This window comes from Drosophila innubila, assembly GCF_004354385.1.
Source record: "Drosophila innubila isolate TH190305 chromosome 3L unlocalized genomic scaffold, UK_Dinn_1.0 0_D_3L, whole genome shotgun sequence".
Taxonomy (NCBI): Eukaryota; Metazoa; Arthropoda; class Insecta; order Diptera; family Drosophilidae; genus Drosophila; species Drosophila innubila.
Genome location: NW_022995376.1, coordinates 5,292,470 through 5,301,407, shown reverse-complemented (window position 1 = coordinate 5,301,407; position 8,938 = coordinate 5,292,470). Strand labels below are relative to the sequence as shown.

The window sequence follows — 8,938 nt, the reverse complement described above, 5'->3', positions numbered from 1 at the left end:
TTGAACTTTGTTCTAAAATGCGAGTATCTGTCTTAAGTTTACAGCCAAATGTTTTGTTTTGACATTCAAATACATATGAGAAAAATCAGCAAGAATTGCTTTCAATTTATAATAAAAACGGATATTATTATATATTAGCAGAACAAGAACAATATATAGCAAGAGTAGTTTTAATAGCCTTTTTAAACACTTATAAGTTATAACTGCGATAAATACGGCAGTATTTACAGCAATTCAGTGTTGCCAGCTTAGCTTATTTATTGCCAGATCGAGTATATTTAAAAATGTTTAAAAGTTTTTTTTTTAATTAAAGAAATACAATTATATGACAATATTTTGTATATTTAGCATTTAAATACAATGTGTTTAAATAAATATAAAGTGTTTTTTGACATCTATATATTTAATTTTTTCTTTAACCAAATTTATTTTTGAAAATTCTGGCAACACTGCAAATCTTATAAGTAAATAAACTGCAAATAACATTTATTAAAAATATGTTTTCATGCTATTTGGCCAATTTTTATTAACCACAAGAAAAGCTATGCATAAATGTTGTCTAAAATCAAAGGAAAATCTTTTCTAGTTGAGCTATTTAAATGTACTCTTTATTTTAAGATAAACATCAAGGTTACTGACCACAATTCGACCACAAGACCATCCATATTTCTGTTAGTTGAATATTCGAAATACCAGAGAGCGATTTATCAAATTAAATTCACAGCATGAACAAAAGGGATGAAATATGAAAGCATGTCGAAGAAACGAGGGGGAAAATTGAGAAAACAATGCAAAAACAACAACATTCATAATTAATAGCAACAACAGACAAGAGCTGAACATTTTGTTTAACTTATAAATTTGTTAAAACAAATCAAGCCCAAAGATACGAGTAAAAGATAACAAAATTGCCAAGGCAAATTTTGAATGAATATCGAGTGTGATGTGAACGAAAAATGCCGAGATATATGAGAGCAATAAAATAAAGGTAAACACATGCAGACTGAACAGAAACATTTATGAGTTTTATGAAATTCAAATGACTGGCAATCTAACAGATACGAAAGTATCTCTGACTTGCAGGTTAAGCTGCGAGCAGAAGCTGAAGCTGTAGCTGGCTGACTTACTAATTTGCGACATGATCAAGTTAACCAAGCCAATGACAAACAAGCGGCACAAACAGCCCCCCAGACATTAAGCGAAGCAACAGCAGCAAGCGGCAAGTGAAAGGAGGCAGGAGGCAGAAACAGGATGCAAAGCAACAACGGCAGCTGCAGTTGTTGTTGCTCATAACGATGCGCCGTGGGGCAAAGTTAACCCCACCTGACTCGGGCATCGTCTCCTGACAACTGCCAACTGCCAACTGCCAACTGCATTATTGTACTTATGAATGCATTGTGCAAAAAAAAAAACAGCTGCATTTCTTGCTGCTTATACCCTGTAGCTATTTAAAATTGCACAGCAGGAATTCAAGCAATTTTAAAATACCTGCCAATCAACATATTTTAGCCTGTAATTCAACAAGTTGTTCTTAAATTAAAATATATATATATTTTTACATATTTTATAAAATTTTTTAAATTTTTTGTAAAAGGAATTTACAAGTTCAGCACTCTTTATTGTTTGGAGCACTTCCAATGGAATTTAAGCAAATATTTCATAATGAACTGTTGTAAAAAGGGTAACTGCCAGTACAGCAGTGTTTTTTCTTTAGTGTTATTTTTACTGCTTACACCTTCTAGGCATAATATGCTTTATATAAAGCAGCAGTATAATAGCAGAATATATACTTGTAAAAGGACTTGAAGTTTATTTATTTATTTGACGTGTAGCAAACGAAGGCTGACGATAAATAAAATAAAAATTTAAAATAAAATTAAAAACAAGTATTATATATTATTTAAATCTATTTAATTATTTGTTTTTTATACCTTATGTTAATTAAAAGCTGTCGAACAAAACTATTTTAAAATGTAGCAATATTATTTCAAATTAACAATAAAGTTACTTATACTAAATTAAAAAATATGATTAAATTAAAAGTTTAAGTACAAATAATATATAAATATATTTAATTTTAAGTTGAAACTTATCTATGCAAGCTTAGATATAAAATAAATTTTAAAAAAGTTAAAACTTAAAATTAAAAGGTAAAAATGTTAAAAATTCAATAATAATTTTCTCTAGTTTAAAATCAACTGCACTTCAGAACAAGAAGAGAATTTGTTAGGTAAATAATATACATTTCAAAAATGTTGTTTTCAAATTGAATTAGATTTCTTTTCAAAAATGTTATAATAAAGCTGGGTATTTGCCAGTGCAGTAGATTCTCTTCCTATGCTTTTTCCATTGTTTCGTTTGTTTGTTTGTTTGTTTTGTTTGTTGTGGCTATGTCTGTTGCTGTACTCTCTGGACGATGGTTTAGGTTTGGGTTTAGGTTTAGGTTGCTGTGCATTGTTTTTGCCTGTGTTTGTACATTGCTTTGGCTTTTGTTTGTCCTAAGACCATTATCCTTTATGCGTTCCATATGCTGGGCACAATGCACTTGCCTTGTCTCTGCCTTCCCTTTCCTTCTCTGTCAGGCAATCTCTTCCTTTCTGTTGGCAATCTGCATATGACTCTGCATATTTAGCTTGAGGTCTACGACTGTAGCTTGCTTAAAGCAGCAACAATAAGAATTTAATTAAAATTAAATTCACTCACTCTTTCCCCAGTGTTGGTAAATTGCACTTAAGTGCACACACGGCGGCTGTCAATGGGTGTCCTCTTGTGTCCTCGACAGGACACTGAAAATGCAACTGCAACTGCAGCTGCAACTGAGAGCAAGGTCTGAGACACATTCTAGCCTCGACCATGTCAAGTGCTGATTTGGCATTCAGCCAGCTATAGTTATACCCTTTCCCCGCCATATCCTCCCATCATGAGTCTGTCCAAGTTGAAGGCAGTCTAAAGCTGAAACTGACTCGTCATTGATTTTTGTTTTGCCATTTTCAGCACTTTTTGCCCATGTTGCCAATGGCATTTAATTCATTCGCTGTCTGACCCACTGACTGACCTACTGATCCACTCACTGACACCCGGAACCGTTCTTATTTCTCATTTATATGGCCAACTCATTTGCATGCTTGCCAACAAATTTCATGTAAACAAACCAAATAAAATTGTGCAGTTTATTGTCGATTTTAATTTTGATTTTGTTTAATTTTCAGCTGCGAATTTTTATTGACTCGCCACAAATTTGTGGCAGCCACTAATTTCCTAGTTGGCCTGCATTCAAGTTAGACGTCACGCGCGTTGCCAACAGTTCAAGGACATGGCCCAAAGGATCCTCTCGAACTCCTCTTAACTTGCCACATGTCAAAGGCAGGCAAAATGGGAATTAAGACTCTGTCTGGGATTAGACAAAAGCGCCAAAGAAACAGATTGGAATTGTGAAAGTGAAAGTCGAAGTCGAAGTGGAAGTGAAAGCAGTGTTCAATCTGTGCGTGTTCTGTGTGCCAAATGAGCCACAACATTCCCCTCCCTTCGCTTCTATCTTACTTTCCCCTCTCTCAATGCTTTATAGCTAATGAGGCAAAGCCAATGTTGTTCTTGTTATTGTTGTTGCCGCTGGTCAGGCAAAATTTCATGAATAAATTAACGCACTCAACAGCTGATTGGATTTGTTCTTTTAAAGCCCAATACCATGCAACATTCAATTACTAATTTTAGCATTTCCTAATATTATAGTATAGTATTTCTATTGAATATGTTATCATTGAGTAATGACTGTTGCTGCAACAACATGACATGCCACACAACTAATTAGTGGCGTGTTCTGCCAAATTAGTCACAGATTAAATACAATGGCCAGTTAGATACAGAAAATCCATTGATTCGAATAGCAGGCAAATCCAACAGACAGAAACAGGTGAACAACCAGATGATTCTCAGTATTTGAAAGGGATACAATTATGAGCAAGATGGATTTGTTATAAGGGAAATATACTTGAAATTAATGAGAAAATTAAGCATTTTATCAATGTCTGATTTCATATTGCATAGTTAGGGTTCCACTTAAATAGCTGTAAGGTATTTTAACGTAAGCTGTAGTGGAATTACATTCAATAAATTAACTCCTATTAAATATTCAAGTGGACAGTAAAATAATTGGATTTTTTGTGTTAAATGCAAAACGAATCATCTAAAAAAAATTATTTGTTAAGTGGATGGAAAAAATGCTGTACTAATAAAGCATCGTCACTGTCCACTTGATCCATACTTTCCCTTGACACTTTATCGAAAATTTCAAACTCTCATAACTTTGCCAAAACTTAACCTATTTGCATGCGGAATATCACTTTATTCATTATTTGATCTCTAAATTGACGCTGCATCAAAATTTGAGTAACTTAAAAAATTTAATTTTTTGGTCATCACTGTCATATTATTCCATACCCTTGCCTTGACACTTTATCAAAAACTTCAAGCCCTTACAACTTTGGCAAAATTTAACCGATTTGCATGCGGAATATAATTTTGTTCATTATTTGGCCTCTAAAATGATTCTTCATCAAAATTTAATTCACTAAAAAATTTCATTTTTTTTCCATTTTTTCCATACTTTTGCCAAGAAAACTAAGTAATAAGAAATGGTAGCAAATAATTCCGTAAGTAGTGCTTTTTTAGTTCAAAACTAACTAACTATAAACTAAGGTATGAGACTTCCCACTTTTCTAGTGGCTTATAAAAATTGTTCTCTAAAAGTTTGCGTACACATTTACATGTATTACTTAAAGAAAAAGTTCATTTGTTGCCTCTTCAATTCCGAACAAGTTTCTATATTTAATAATTATAAAAAGCTTTTAACAACTAAAAATAGTAAAATTAAAAAAAAACACTTTTTAGTTAAAAGAGTGTTTAAGATCGTGGGGATTAAATAAAAAACTTTAGCCGACTGTAGAAGTTGATTCTATAAAATAATTTAATCTTCGTGTAAGTACAATTCAAGCAAGTCTTATCCTCACTTTTAACACAAACATTAAATTGCTTTCGGCTCTCTTACTGTTTGACTATTTTACTAAGATAAAATACTGTATTTAAGCTTTGCTGAAAGTATGAAATTGCAGACGCCTTTTGCCAACTTTTATCCCAATTGATGCACATTTAGTTGGTCAAAACTTTTAGCTCAACTTGCCACACCTGGCAGCACAAACACACAGATACATACAGATAACGCATATGTATATGTAGTACAACTGAATAAAGCTTTGTAACCTAATACCCAAAATATTCATAGTCGGCTGAAACACACACAAAACCAAAGCAGGTAAAGCCAGTGCTGAAAATGGCAGTCGCAGCGGATAAACTTTGTGTTTAACTAATTGCTGCTACTAACCGCAGACAGTGCCACGCCCCCACTGCCACTCATGCGCCTCCCTGAAACCGCTGAGCTGAAAGTGAAACTGGTTTGGTTGCATTTTTTGGCAGCGTGCAAACTAATTTACTAGCTCATTACGTATACTTAATAATTTATAGAATTCATATTAAGCATACGCAAAGCTGGCCACAAGCGCTGAGCGGCAGCAACACACTCACACACAATATTACGTGCCACAACTGACATTAACCAGGGCTGACAGCAAACCACAGCAGAGACCCTTGTTAAAAAAAAAATTTGGTTACGCTTTGGCCTGAAGCGTTAGGAAGAAATGGTGCCACATGTAGCAGCAACAACTTGCAACAATATTAAATAATTAAGTGCTTTGCTACTGCAGCTAATGAATAAAACAAATGCCAAAAGACTGAAACCACTCAACCACCCACAAAGCAACAACGCAGTCAACTTGACCCACAGCTGAAATGAAGAATGAGAATTTATGTTATGTGCGGCATTTTGGCATACCTGTTAAGTATGCAGCTCTTTATACTTCTTTAGCTCCTTTTCCAGTTTCTTTTGCTTCAGTTTCTCCTACTGCTGCTGCGTTTCCTCCTTTGATATGATTATTTATTTGTACATTTTATATGGATTGAAGTACGGCCTTGCAACATTTGTTTTTCTTTGCTGCACGCTCCAATGAAATGCGCGTTTAAATGAAAAATATCTCAAATAATTATAATAAATACTTTATGGGGTCTTTCCCCATTCATGACACGCCCCCTCGCAACGCCACGCAAAGTGTTTTCTTATTTGTTGCTTTTCTGTTTGTTTTTTTGGGCTGCGTGAAAACGGCAAGACTTTCCTTTTTCCACACACACACACACACCCGCGCGTTCTTTGGGAAAAGGAGAATTTAAATTCAACTGATTTCTTGCTGTTGTCGCTTCAATTTTGTTGTGGTTGCCGCTTCGGCTTGACAGCAATTTTTCTTTCTTTTTTCTTCATTTTTGTGGCTTTGCAGTTTTTTTATCTGTGTCCTTTTTTATTGTTATTTTTCATTTATTTTGCAATGTAAATTGTAAATGCCAGCTGCAAAATTAACGCGTATTTTAACAGCATTTTCGTGTGAAATGTCAAAAAATTGCTACCATTTAAGCTCTGGCCTATAAATATTAATCATACGCATCGTTGGACTTTATGACGTTGTTCTCGGAAGCAACCTGAATGTCGCAGCAATTACGCAAATCAAATTAATTAGTTGCTTATTAGTTTGACCCACTGTCAGCAGTAAATTGCAGCCCAGCAAAAAAAAAGGGCAGAAGGTGAACTTTGACACCAAATGAGTTGCAATTTGCATACGAAATGGAAAGCACATAAAATCGCAGACAGACAGACAAACGATTGTTTTGATTGTTGGCTCATAAACACGCCAAAAGCCCATCAATACACACTTCCCTAGCCTCTTTCCCTTATCTTTTTTCTAGCTCAAAACAGGCAATCAGGCATGTGGCTTCAAAGCGAAATCAGCGCAAATCGAAGCCAAATTAAAAATGCAAAAATAAAGCATAAACAACAAATCAAAGAATGAAAATTGAGCGATGAGAATTGAGAACTGACTGGTTTTGATTTCGCGCCCGGCAAATGAAGCGCAAAATTAGAAAAATGTATAAAACAAAATACAAAAAAAAAAGAAAATAAAAATAATAAAACAGAAAAAAAAATGTGAAACAATTTGCTGTTTCGATTTGTTGTTGCTGCCACTTGAGCCGGAAGTGCGTCGAGCAGCAACAATGCCGCAGGACCTTAGAGGATGCAGCAAAGACAGCCCGATAAGCCAGCGAGCGTAAGGGAGAGGGAAGAGGAAAGAGTGAGTGAGAGGCAGGTAGGCAACAGGATGTAGGTTGAGTTTCAGTTGCCATTGTTATGACTGCTGTAATACGCTTTGCTAGCAGATTACAATGTCTGATTACTTTGTTATTAATAAATACAAAAGCGTGCAATACACACACACAATCACACTCACACACACACACACACACACACACTGGCTGAGCGACTTACACACACAGCCCGCGGCCAACGGCGCGTATACGCGTTTTTATTATCTATTCTATGTGCTGTGGCATTGTACTCAAAACGTTTATTAATAAACTGCGCTGTGTGTGTGTGTGTGTATTAGTGTGTTGTGTGTTTGTGGTATCTACATGTTTGTAAGACCGTCAACACATAACAAACAACAACAGAAACAGCGAAAGGTAAATGCAGTTTTGTTGCCAATGTAAATATACAATAAATTGTATTCAATTTCTAAGCCACAAATATAATATTGCTATTATTGTTTATCAATGTTATGTTCATGTTATTGTTGCTTTTGGCATTGAGACGATTTGTGTATTTAATGTAACATTTAATTTGATTTCGTATGCAACATTTTGCACAATTTAATTGCATTTTAATTGCTTTTGTGAAAGTCTAAAATGGAATTCGAAGTTTCAATTTAATTGAGCGTAAAATCTTTTTTGATTACTTATACACTTCTTGCAGTGAACAATTAAGCGTCAAAAGTTATGCGTTGAAATTATTATGAAATTTATTTTACATTTGTTTTAAATCTTTATTTAATTTTCGTTTTTTTCTTAATTCGGTTTTATTACATTTTAATACACAATTGTTTATCTTCCATTTAAAGCAACAAATTATAGTTTTTATAATGCAATGTTTACACTTTTCAATTATTGTTTTTTTTTTAAGTAATTATGAATTTATTTTTTTTTTTATCAATTTTATTTAACTGTTTTTGTAATATTTTTTTTTTATTACATCTTACATCTTACAATAATATTTTAACATTTGTTTTAATTATTTTAGTTGCATTTGTGAATTTTTAAAAACATTTGTATTTATTAAATGCTTTGTTTATTTAAATCATTTAAATATTTCTTAAGTTTTTTAATTTTTTGCTCTTTTTGTTTGCACTTTCAAGTTGTTCAATTTACTGCTCTTAATTTATAAACAATTTGCTTGATCATTTGTCATTTTCTCGGCTCACTTCATGCCGCACAATGCCTACTTCCGCCCCTCTCAGAGGGAAGGGGGCATTTTTTTGGGTATATCATTTGTATCTATTGCCAGTTGATTTGTTTCTGGTTCTACCTTTTTTTCAAATGCCACCCGTAACGGCTTTTCACTTTTTACTGCGTTAACGTGTTCGTTGGTTTTTGCCCGTTTGGTTTGCATTCGCTTTCGGCCACGTTGAAACCGCAACTGAGTTGAATTTTCCGAAGCGTCGGCCTTTTATGCGTTTTTCCTGTCGTCTTCGTTGAATATTGAACGGAAAAGCGACGCACACGGAAAGCTTACACTGAAAGCTTTCCACATTCAACCAGTTTGTTCAATCTTTCAATGTGGCATGTTCAATTGCCACTGTTGCTGTTGCGACTGTTTACAGGTGTTTGTTTTGGCCCGAATTCGTTTTATGGCGGCCATAAACAGCCCGAGGGGACTGCAGTAAAAGCTTATTTCCTTGTTTTCCTTTTATACTTTTTCTTTTATTTTCCATTTCTTGTTCGTTCTTTTTTT

The 8,938-nt window shown here is 34.1% G+C and overlaps 1 long non-coding RNA gene across 1 annotated transcript; it reads right to left on the bottom strand.

Annotated features, from left to right (window-relative positions):
• Positions 1-5,948: 5,948 nt before the first annotated feature.
• Positions 5,949-8,622, bottom strand: LOC117788252. The gene is made up of 2 exons (XR_004617748.1): positions 8,513-8,622; positions 5,949-6,043 (listed from the first exon to the last, which is right to left on the bottom strand). It is a non-coding gene; the product is annotated as an uncharacterized LOC117788252 (long non-coding RNA).
• Between the last annotated feature and the right edge of the window lie 316 nt (positions 8,623-8,938).